Source organism: Dipteris shenzhenensis, chromosome 6, assembly GCF_047967505.1.
Source record: "Dipteris shenzhenensis isolate YYH24624 ecotype China chromosome 6, Dip_SZ_1.0, whole genome shotgun sequence".
Taxonomy (NCBI): domain Eukaryota; kingdom Viridiplantae; phylum Streptophyta; class Polypodiopsida; order Gleicheniales; family Dipteridaceae; genus Dipteris; species Dipteris shenzhenensis.
The window spans coordinates 21,810,281-21,822,468 of NC_141601.1; positions in this window are offsets into that span (position 1 = coordinate 21,810,281).

A 12,188-nucleotide genomic window follows, 5' to 3' on the forward strand; every position below is an offset into this window, starting at 1 on the left:
AGAAGAATCCATGGGAAGAATAGGTGGAGGTGCCAATGCAACAAGTTCTAGCTACACAACAAACTGCAATTCACCAGCAAATCCACACTCACATCAGGAAGAGAATCGTCAGTCTAAAGATGATGAGAATACATATTCTAAAGGTAAACTTGTTGCTTTTCTAGATGAGGATAGATTAGAAGAATCCATTGGTTGGCTTTCTTCCCGGCCCCAGACCTCTAGCAATTTTTCCTGAAAACTAGCTTAGAAAAAATTGGATAAGGAAGGGCGTAGTGGTCCACTAATGTGAGATTCCCTAGAAAGGGTTTCTTTTTCTTCCTCTTTGAAATAGAAGACATGGCCAGGAAAGCTCTCCATCATGGTCTATGGACCATTAGACACCAACCCTTATATCTAGAATTCTGGTCCAAAGACTTTAACCATGATAAACCTAGGTCTACATTTGTGCCAGTGTGGGTGGAGTTCCCTGATCTTACTTTTTCATTAGTCAATCAAGCTTCTAATCTATGTAGGAGTCTAGGTCAGGTTAAATTTGCAAGTCTGTGTTAAGATGGATGTGGCTGATGAGCTCCCTGACACTTTAATGATTGTCAATAGAAATGGAAGTATCTTCATGGAGAGCAACCCTTAGTTTATAATAATTTACCAAAATCTTGTTTCCTTTGTGGGTTATCCGTGGACATACATAGTCAAAAACTACCCTTTGAAAAGAAATAACGCCAAAACCCCATAGGAGCCTCCTCAACAACCTTCTAACCAGCCCTCCAAACCCAAGTGGGCTGTTAAAGAAAAGCAAAAACCCCAGACACAAGAAGGGGTTGCTGATAAAAGAAATAGCAATTCCCCAGTTAAAGGGTCAGAAGTAAACAAGGACACTAAGATACACTTGGTGGATGACAAAGTCACTTTTCCTTTGGCCACAAACAATGCTTATGAGATGACCTTGATAGAGCATGAAACTGAATAGTGGATTCAGGAGGCAAAAATGGAAAGGATGAGGTGGAGCCTAGCTAGTCAAAGGCACTTGAGGATGATGTCAATCATCAAGATGCAAGTATGAGTGAATCTGAGTTGGATGACTCTGAAGAGGAACTTCCTTTAGTCCAATCATCAAGATGCAAGTATGAGTGACTCTGAGGAGGAGCTTCCTTTAGTTCAAAAGCAAGAAAAGAGTTCTACTGTGCCAACCAAACCTCAAGCCATAGTTCAAAACAAGATAGGAATTTCCTAGGTTAAAGGCTAGGGTGTTCCTCCCAAAAGCCCTACCCTGAAGGCAAAAAAGGGAAATAACAAAAATGGTAAGTAGCCCTTTTTCTTTCCTTGCATTAAATGTGTGTGGACTTACTGATCCTTTGAGGAGTCAAGAATTAGCCAATTGGATGATAGGGAACTCTCTTTCCCCTGATTTTCTTACCATGCAAGAAGTTAAAGTCATTAATGAGGTTTTTGTGAATAGAGTCAAAAGAATTGATAACACTAGAGTGTGGTTTTTTTATTCTCATGAAGAAGATAGAGGTGGGACTGCAATAGGGGTCTTGTGTGTCCAATTTTCAATAGGACTTAAACCACAGCTGGATCTCCATTAACTACAAGCTGAAAAGAATGGCTTTCACTATGGTTTTAGTTTATGCTCTGGTTCTATGGCTAGAAGAGCCACGGCCCACGCGGGATTCTCTAATGGATGCTGGCAGTGACTGTGTGATATTAGGGACTCTAATATGGTTGAGGGGTTGCAGGATATATGGTTGTAGAAAGGTTTTGTTCTTAGAGGTCCCGAGTTTCAAATCTAGGAAGACCTCAAGGAAAACTTATAGCTTGTGGACATTGGTTCTTCTAGCATTTTTACTTGGTGCAATAGACAGATATGAGAACTTACAAGAGAGGCAAGATTGGGACATAATTTATATTTCTCAATCCCTTCTAGACCAATCCTTGGAAGCCAAACAAAAGACTTTCTCTTCCCTCACTTTATTAGATCATATTTAAACCTATCTTAGCTTGGTTAAATATGGGAAATGGGAGGAAAGGTAGCTCATGGATTAAAGCTGACCCTTATTTATTTAAGCTTTAGTCTGTTGAGAAGCAAGTCATCGAAAATTGGAAAATAGCCTTCTCCTCTACAGAATCTTACTCTCAAGAGTAGCAAAATATTGTTTTAAGTGTTCAAACAATCTTAAAAGAAGCCAATGCCCAACAACAACTTCTAGCCAAAATGGGTCATTGTTTGCTTGGGTGTAGCCATTTTTGGTGAGGTTCAAGGACTTTTCTATATATGGGTATCTTGCATGACCCATAACTTATGCATTTCTCAATGGAATTCGGCAATCTTTGTCTTCAAGTTGTAATACACATTCCAAACTTGAACATGAGAGGAAAAAATTATGGAATAAGGATATGGAACGAGATCATTAAAGCATTACAAGTGATTTTTGGCATGTGAAGCATGCATCCTGAAGACTATAGGATATAGCAATTTATTCAAAAAAATCAAAATTTTATTCTATACATACATGCAATCAAGTAATCATTCTAAAGTACACTACGTGAGCTTCTCCTCAACCCAAGGACACACCTAAATGGGATCATTATGCATGGGTTAATGGGCCTCCAATGTTGTGCTAAAGTGATGCATACCCATTTGAGGGCACGCTCCATAACTTTTTTTGGATTTGTTGAAAACCAAAATGGATTGAAAATTTGGAATCCAAACTATTGGGACTAGTGCATGGTGGTCTTAAAACATTGATAGCAAACATTCCCAATGTAGTAGAAAAGCATGCTGCACAAATAGGGTGTCATGTTCCCTATCATCTGAAATGTAGAAAGGGTAAGTGTGTTGCAATGACCTGTACTCCTATGAGTCAGCAAGAAGATTGGCGTCAGGCATGGAAGAATCAAGCAAATGATTGTATGTGATATGCACAAGAATTGTTATTTGCTTGTTGTACCAATGAGCACTTTGTATCTCATCTTGTTCTTGGAAAGAATAATTTTCAGTAAAATCTATCACAGATACAATAGTGTCATGGGGAAAATTGGCAAGGCAAGTGCTAAACTGCTTATCCTGCCAGCTAGCCGTGAAATTGTGAAGCACATATTTTGGGATGGATTTTGCCATGTGACCTACAAGCTCCCTTGGCTGGGTGCTCTTATATGACAGTAGCCATCTCTTTTTATCGGATCCTTCAACATTGACATTTTCAAATCTCCTCCATTTTAGAGCAACGTGGTTGTCTTCCCTCATTTAATCTGGATAGACATTGAATGTCGTCATCTTCACCTTCAAACTGCAATGCTTGCATGTGCCGCGAATGCATTCAATCCTGTGCCACTCACGGTCTCCCTTTGGACAAACCGTTGGCTCCCACAGAGACCTCAGGCTACAAAATTTGCCCTCCCTTGCAACACATGATGAGGATCCAGGTGGCCTACAGACTGCACATTCATTGGGGAGGATCCCCATGGAGCAATGCTCCAACATGACCAGATCTCAAGTCATTCATAGCTTGTCGGGCCAGGTCAAAGTCTATGTGTGTTTTGCAACAACAAACATTCCTATCTTTGTGTTTCTTGATGTACTAGGGCTTACAATGCTCAAAGCTTCTCTGTCCAATTGAAATGTCCGGATTCCAATCCACAAACTTAAGATACAACTCAATCTACTGACCCCAGATGCAAGAACAACAGAACAATGAGCCCCCTTTTTGCTACTACTAAAAGAATACAAAACACAGTCTAATTAAAGTATATAATGAAGCAAAAAAAATTTCAACCACCGGGATAAAGATAGTCACAATTTCAATCACCGGGCTAGTTTAGGACACGTTTAGGATAGTCAACCACCGGGCTGGTTTAGGAAACGTTTAGGACAGTCACAATTTCAACCACCGGGATGGTTTAGGACATTGTCACAGTTTCAACCACCGGGATGGTTTAGCCTGATGGTCTCAACTTCACATATTAGGCAATAACAAGTATATTTCTTTTCATTTTTGAATTTCACCATTATAAAATAGCAATATATTGCTTTTCATTTTTGAATTCCACAATTTAATAGTCGTATATGACCCGAATAGCAAGAAATTAAATTTAATGAATTTAAGTACTAAGAAACACAATAATTTCAACCATCGGGCTAGTCAATAACTAATGTCTGTTCAACCACACTGGTTCAAGACAATCACATAACTGGTGATTGAGTTGAAGTAGACACGGTTGTATGATGTTCCAACCACTGGGCTGGTTTAGTAAAATAACAATATATTTTGCTGTTAATTTCTGCTCAACCATGCCACCACGATGGACAACAACTAATGTCTGTTTCACCACGATGGTTCAACACAATCACATAACTGGCGATTGAGCTGAACCAGCGTACGGTTGCATGATGTTCCAACCATCGGGCTGGTTTAGGAAAATGACATTTAGTCCAAGCCTAGTTTAAGAAATGAAACAAGTAAACTATCCCAAAGCTCAATCACAAACAACCACCGGGCTGGTTTAGGTACCACTGACCTACGTTGTATCTAGCATGTGTATGATGTGCTCCTCAAACACCTTGCATCCTGTCCGCTTCTTACAAATTTCCTTTCTATTTGTGCTACATAAGAGTCCACAAACATGTGTGTACTCTCATCTAGTAAGAGCTATTAAGTTCTAGATGCAACCTGTGCCACAATAAAAGAAGGGCAAGAGTGTCTTCAAATTGGATTTAGACAACATGAGTACATCTTGGGGTGTCTTGGAGCGATGGACGAGGATGACTACGATAGTACTAAGAAAACATATGTAATCTCATTGCAGGGAAACAATATGTCCACTTGTCCTATAAAATGGAATTTATATTGAGACTGCTTCTTTTAAGTATATCCCAAACAACCAGTGTGCTGGTTTTATTAAATTGTTTTTGTAAATCCCAAACAGTAAAACCCATGCTTTTTTTTAGTATATCCCAACAACCACCGCGTTGGTTTCCCATAACGAATCCACACATCCTACAAATCCATTCATCTTGTAATAATATAAGCAAACCATTGCACTGGTGGCTATTAATATCCTAGTGCAAACCAACCACCGCGGTGGCCATAACTTATCCTGCACTACTACCACACTATCCCTACACTACTGTCGTGCTATCCTAAAATTTGTTGCACAATGCTATACTAAAATAGTGCCCTTTAGATTGTTTATCGTTTTGTTAACTGTAAGATTTCATCCCATGCTTGCTTTTAGTATATTACAACAACCACTGCGCTGGTTTCCCATAACGAATCCATTCATCTTGTAATTATAGAAGAAAACCACTGCGCTGGTGGCTATTCATATCCTAGTGCAACCATCGCACTGGCAATAACTTATCGTGCACTAATCCTGCACTACTATGATCGTGCTATCCCTGCACTACTGCCATGCTATCCTAAAATTTATTGCACAGTGCTAGTGCCCTTTAGACTGGTTATAGTTAACCATCAGATTTCAACCACCGGGCTACTTCAAACATTTAAGTGCTACCATGGACGCAGGTTCGATACAAAATCAAGTGTTATGAGAACCATGAGAATATCCACAAGTTCAAGAAATGTATGCAAGATTTTTATTATTTCAAAACACAACGACATTTTGATTTTGTAAGGAAATTCTAGACTCCCAACTATCTTATCAACCTCTCTATAGTAGCAAGCATCTCCCAGCTCTTGAGGCCAGTCTACTGCACAATTGCAGACCTCTTCACACACTCGGATTACACAGTGCTTGCTTGACTCTGCCGACTTATACGCCCATAGTAACTCCTCCTTTTGCCAGGGGTCCTCTTCATCCTACTCTTTGCACTCTATACATCTTCGTGCCTCTATCATGTCCTGCCAAAAGAAACCTACATCATGAGCTTGACAAGTACCTTAAAGGAGCAGGAAAAACAATAGCCAGGGAAATTCATATTCACCATCTGTTCTAACTCCAAGTAATACACCCACCACTGAAGCATGTCCTCCTTGCAGCTAATTTCCTCCTTCTCCGAGTCTGTTTCTATGAGGATGCCATCCAACAACGTTTTTCGATAGAACAAAAGCATTCCAAAATCTTTTGGGTATGCCATAGATTTGTAGTAGGTGGATCGGTGTACAGAGTTTGGATCGGTGTACAGAGTTTTGGGGCTACATTTTGTAATGGGCTCTTAGTTGTGTATGCACTGCACTTAAATAGGGAGAGAGTTCATTGAGCCCAACCTTCTCATTCTTCAATCTCATGTTAGTTGTATAAGCCAAATCTTTCGTCTCACATTAGTTGTCTAATCGCAATCTTTCGTCTCACATTAGTTCACTAATCGAAATATTTCAGTCTCACATTAGTGATCTAATTGAAATCTTTTGTCTCACATTACTTGTCAAATTGAAATCTTTCATCTCATTATTATCACCGCGCTAGCGTGGATCAAAGGACACTATCTAGTCACATAGCTAAGAAAACATTGCCCAAGTAAACACTCTGGAGAAGATTAACAATTCAACAGATTACACACAAATTACATAGATTACAATCTCAAAGACTCCTTTACTTCATATTACATCTCAAGGACTCCTTGTTGAGCTCCTTGATTGTAGGCTCGACCCTCCTTTCTTCTTTCAAGAATGGGGGTCTATTGGCAAGCTCCAAATCTTGACTCCACCATCTTTACTAATCTGAGTGTTGGGGTATACGTCTAGAATATCCTATCTCTACTACTACTTCTTGAAAAAGCGTGCTTGCAAACTGCCTCCAGAAATTCCTAGAACATTGTCAATCACACTTTCATTGATGGTAATCTTCTGACCTTGACAAACTAGTTGCCCCTCCTTGATGTTCACCTCCTGTACCAACCTGGTGAAGTTTTGGAGAGCATCCAAATCGGGCTTTTGAAGAGCGAGAGAGGAGCTCCCATATGTCACAATTTCAAGATCAGGGGAGGAGGGGCTCTCACATTGTGCTGTAGAGAGGGAGGAAAGATTGTGTGAGGAGCTCCCGGACTATGCAGGGTCCATTGAGAGAAGGGATAGAAGTTGCAGGAAGAGTGCAAGGGAGATAGAAATGGTCTAGAGGGATAGAAGATGAAACGGTGAAGGAAATGGAATAGTGGAGGCTTGATTTTGCAGTCCGATTGCAAGGGATAAAGAAATGGTTGAGAGGGATAGAAGATGAAGCAGTGAAGGAAATGGAATAGTGGCTTGTATCCCACCGACTACACTATCAAGGTGAGAGCCACCGTGGTGGTTGTAGCCACGACTACTGGCAAGGTGAGAGTCATCGCGGTGGTTGGCCTAAATTTTGAATAATTCAAGGTGGCAGTACTGACTTGCATGGTAATGAATGATTAGAGGTGGTGGCATCTAAGATTCCCAGCCACGTCTGTGGTGGCAGCTAAGACCCTGGGGCGCCAACTCCCTTTAGTAGGAAAACCTATCAAAATCTTGAGTATGAGATGAATTTAGCAATATGCCATGAGTAGAAATTATTCAAATTAACATGGTTGTGTTCTACACTAAAAGAGCTTCAAATATGTCTTTACACCTTGAAATTTGGGTAATACATGAAAAAGTTACATCAATTTGAAAAGAGATAGTTTTCATATTTTAGTGTATTTTTTGTTTTACCCCCCCTCATCCAAAAGACCCCCCCCTTGGGCCTCACATATTATGAAAAATATGTACAAATCTTAAAACCTTGCATATTTTTCAAGGTTTATACCTTATATTTTGTGGGAGGGGGGACATGAAACTTTCATATTTTTCCCTTGCATATTGGAAAATTTTTAAGGAAATCCATGCATATTATATATGGACCTTGCCCCCCATACCCTGGATTTTGGACGAGGGTAGTAACATATTACATATTGAGTTGGTGCCCCAGGGCTAAGACCCACCGGGTTGGCAGTTAATTACCAGCCACCGCAGTGGCCTGCAGTTACTTAGCTTCCAGTTACCACCATCTGGCTTGCATGCATGATTACTATGAGTGCAGTAAATTACCAGCCACTGGGCTTGCATGCTCAGGAGAGTACTAGAGTGCATGGTAATGAGGGATTAGAGGTGATTAGGCTTCATGATCTACTTTTGTGGTAATTATTGCCCGATGGTGGTGGTTTTCATCAGCCATGTCTGTCATGGTTACGATTCCACCGTGCCACCGCTCACCCAACACTGCACTTTAGCATGCATGATCACTACGAGTGCAATAAAAATTACCAGTCACCAGGATCGCATGCTCAATAGAGAACTAGAGTGCATGGTAATGAGTGATTAGAGCTTCATGATTTGGGTCTAAGCATGGTTAGGTGACATGCTTTTTGTGCTTTATGAAAGCACATAGCGCATTACTTATAGCACAAATTATGTACCTTAATATATGAATTTTTTAAAATATCAATGTTCTTTAATGAACTTACAATTTTGTAAGAGTCTAAAGGCACATTTTATCATTGCAATACTTTTTTAAGGTTTGAAATAGGTGTCCTATACCACTAAAATCAGTACATGTCCTGGACAGTGCTTTTTGTGTCACCTTCCCATGCTAAGATCCTTTTACCTTTGTGGGAGTTACTGCCCAGTAGTGGTGGCTCTCATCAGCCACGTCTGTCGTGGCTAGATTCCACTAGGCTGGCAGTTATTTATGAGCCACCAGAGTGGCACCACATGGCATCTTTTTCATGATTACTAGCCCCATCTGGGGGATTCCACCGCATTGGCCTGCAATTAATATGGATGGAACCCTAGGCTCTAGCCACTGCAGTGGCTCAAACTTTATAATATATATAAGATCCGTGCCATTTGGCATTTTACTACATTTCTCTGATCTGCCCATGCTCTGCTACTTTGCTCCACACGCTCCACTACTTTGCTCCACACCCCTCCTCTAACTCTTTTCTGCCCCTGCTCTACTTTGCTCCACGCTCCCTCCTCCAACTCTTGTCACTGCATCTGCTCCCCTCCTCATTTGCTGCTCACCCACTCATCTTTAGCATGCCTACTACCACCCCCCCTCGATGCTGTGTGATCCTAAAAATATATGCCTTCTCATATAAGGTGATTGCGTTACACTCACCTGGAGTAGAAATGTTAGCACTAGTGGAGACCCTTCGTTCCCACAGGCAATTCCCCACACATCCTCCTCCTGCTCCAATCCACCATGTCCTAGGACTGCTGACTCAAATGCATAGAAAACTATGACATGTCGCATGCTTGATCTATATCTCCTATGGAACTATCACTCCTTAAGTATGATCTTTCTGAGTGGGGTCGATGTCACTACATCTCAACAATCAAGATATAGACAAGCACAAACCTGGTCATGAAAGTAGATATAGAGGCTCAAAACCGTGTCCCTCTTGAAAGAGAAAGTGGTATAGTTTGTGGATCTCATAAAATACTGGGAAAGTTGTTTGTTTTGTAAGAAATTCCATAAGAAATGAGTTCTTTTTCACTCTTACTATCAATGGTTTTCTACAGAATATTGCTTGAAATAGATTTCGAGATGTTTGGGAGCATATAATTTGTTTTGAAGAAAGAACCATCAACTTCATCAATCCTGGAAACATTTGGGACCACTGGGAGGGACAAGTTTGATCACATTTTTCTTCCAAAGAGTCTTGCTCTAAGAATCAGGTATTGTTCATTCAAGTAGTTTTATAATGTTTTTAGTTTTCAACTCAAATCAGGGTCTATCAGAGCAACTTGTATGGAGATTTAGGTGAGAAAACCTTTGGAACAATGAAAGACAATGAAAATAATGAGATTTTATGATGCAACTTTGAAGAAGCAGTTAATTTGTAGTTTGTTTTGGTAATTTTGTTGTTTTCTTTTAATACATGATTTAAAGAGGAAGAAAGATTTTTTTGTTTTAAAAGATACACTCTTACTATTGAGTTTTTTTTACGAAGATGGTTAGAAATAGATTTGGAGTTGTTTGGAAGCATATAAGTAGTATTGCAGAAAAATCCATCAATTTCAGCATCTGGGATTACAAGAGGGACCATTGAGGAGGACAAGTTTGATCACGTTTTTTCTTCAAAGATCCCTGTGAGGTATTGTTCATTCACATAGTTTAACAGTGTTTGATGATAAGTAAATGTTTTTTTGAATTTATAGATTTCAATCGTTAGATTTTGCATGCGATTGGGTTTTCATTTTTGCTTGGTTTGATACTTTTCTGAAACATGTCATGTTTGTATATTATTTATTGATGTCAATGTTATATTGTATTAGGTGGAAAGTGCATGAAATCATGCAAGCTGCTCGGAATAAAAAAAAGGTGGATATCCATTCTCAAATAGATGCAGAGAATGCACCATTTTTAAAGAGGAATGAATCCTCCTTAGCAAGTGAAAGTGATTTAGTAGCTATTCGAAATCAAGGAAAAGCACATATGGATTTGTGGCTAGAAGGGAAAATATATCCAGTATATCCACAAACTTGTCAGACTCCTCAATTCCATGGATTGACCAGCTTAATAAAGTTCCTATGTAAGGGTGAGAATGGTTTGTTAGGATATTGTCGAAGATTGATTGGACATGGAGCAAGTAGCCTTCATAGCCAATATCAATCTTTTCTTAATGAAAGATACCAAAGGATCACAAAGTTGGAGGCTTGGAATCAACATTTGGTATCATCTATGCAAGCTACAAGTGTTCAAATGTCTGCATATGATGGCATAGAGAAGAAAAATCAAGAATTACAGGTAAAGGTTCAAACATTAGATGCTCAATTGGGATAGAGCACTATAAATGCAATTCACTTACAGATGCAAAACACAGCTCTGAAGGATGAGATCAAGAAGTTAGAGAAAACATTATCATTCATGAAGGATACTCCAATGGGTCCAAGACTACATAAGAGGAAATTGCATCCAATGGATGAAATATCCAAGAAAAGTGGTCACTGGAAGCATCGAGGGAGAGCTTGTAGGAGTGTTTCAGAACTCATGTCTATCCATGATGAACACTATGGTGCTATGGGTGAAGAGTTTACAAAAAAAATGTTGGAGTTTGTTATACAACATCCAAAATTCAAAAGTCTAAAATCAGAGATAACATCTGAGTCAATGAACAAAGTTGTGGAGCATTTCAATGCAACTAGTGCACAGGGAGTTTGTGATACTGCAGGGATAAGTACAAGGGCATATCAGCTCATATTTAAGAGCTTAAAAACAGCATGTCTTTTTGTGGGAGCAAAAGTTAAAGCCCCACTTCCTAAACCGACTGATGTTGATAAGGCCAAGCATGCACTCAATTTGGGCATACTTGATTTAGTCGGTAAGCCCCAACATGTATGTAGTACACTAACTTTGAAAACAAGGTTGGAGAGACTAAAGAATTGGAATTGACAGTTAATAATAACTTTGTGATGGATGTTCAAAGAGTTCTGCAAGCCATGGTGAAGTTTTATGATATGCCTATGGAAGAATGCAATGGTACTCTGAAGATTGTACTAAAGCTTGATGAAAGTGAGGTGGTCAAAGGTCAAAATTTGTAAAGAGTTAGTTTGACAATGATGAATAGAATAATGGACCTTGATGATGCAAGACAGTTCAGTGTGCAATCAGAACAGAAGATTTGGTGGTTGGCTGCCTTTGAGGTATGATGGAAATTTGTATTTTAATGCAATAATGCAAAAAGACTTAGAATATTTTGAAATAGCATGTAAGTTTTTTTTTGCAGGTGCCGAAAGAGTCACATTCAATTTTGAAGTGGTTTTTTTACCAAAGTGATATCCCAAGTGTGATTAAAGGTCATAACAATGGTGATCTACTTGAAGTTGAGGGCTATGGATCCTATCGTGTAGAATGGCATCTAGCTTTGCTAACCTCAATACTATTAAATGTATGTTTAATGTGGCACATGGAGCAAATACAAGCCATCCTTGTCCACTGTGCATGCAAACGAGAGTATCTGCAAAGGGTGGTAAAAAGAATCAAAAGCAATGGGCTTGTGAACTTGTAGAGATAGATCAAACTAAGGCACCAGATAGGGATGCTCCAAGGAAAGATCCATCATGGAGCCCAATTCTTGAAACTCCTCTTGAGTGAGTACACATTTGTGCGCTTCATGCTATTGTGAGAATAATTGAAAAGTTGGTGCATCTATACATCATTGATGCATATAACTTGAAGGGGTATTATAGGTATCCGAGCAAAAAACCACGAGCGGAGAAGTCTGAGCGAGT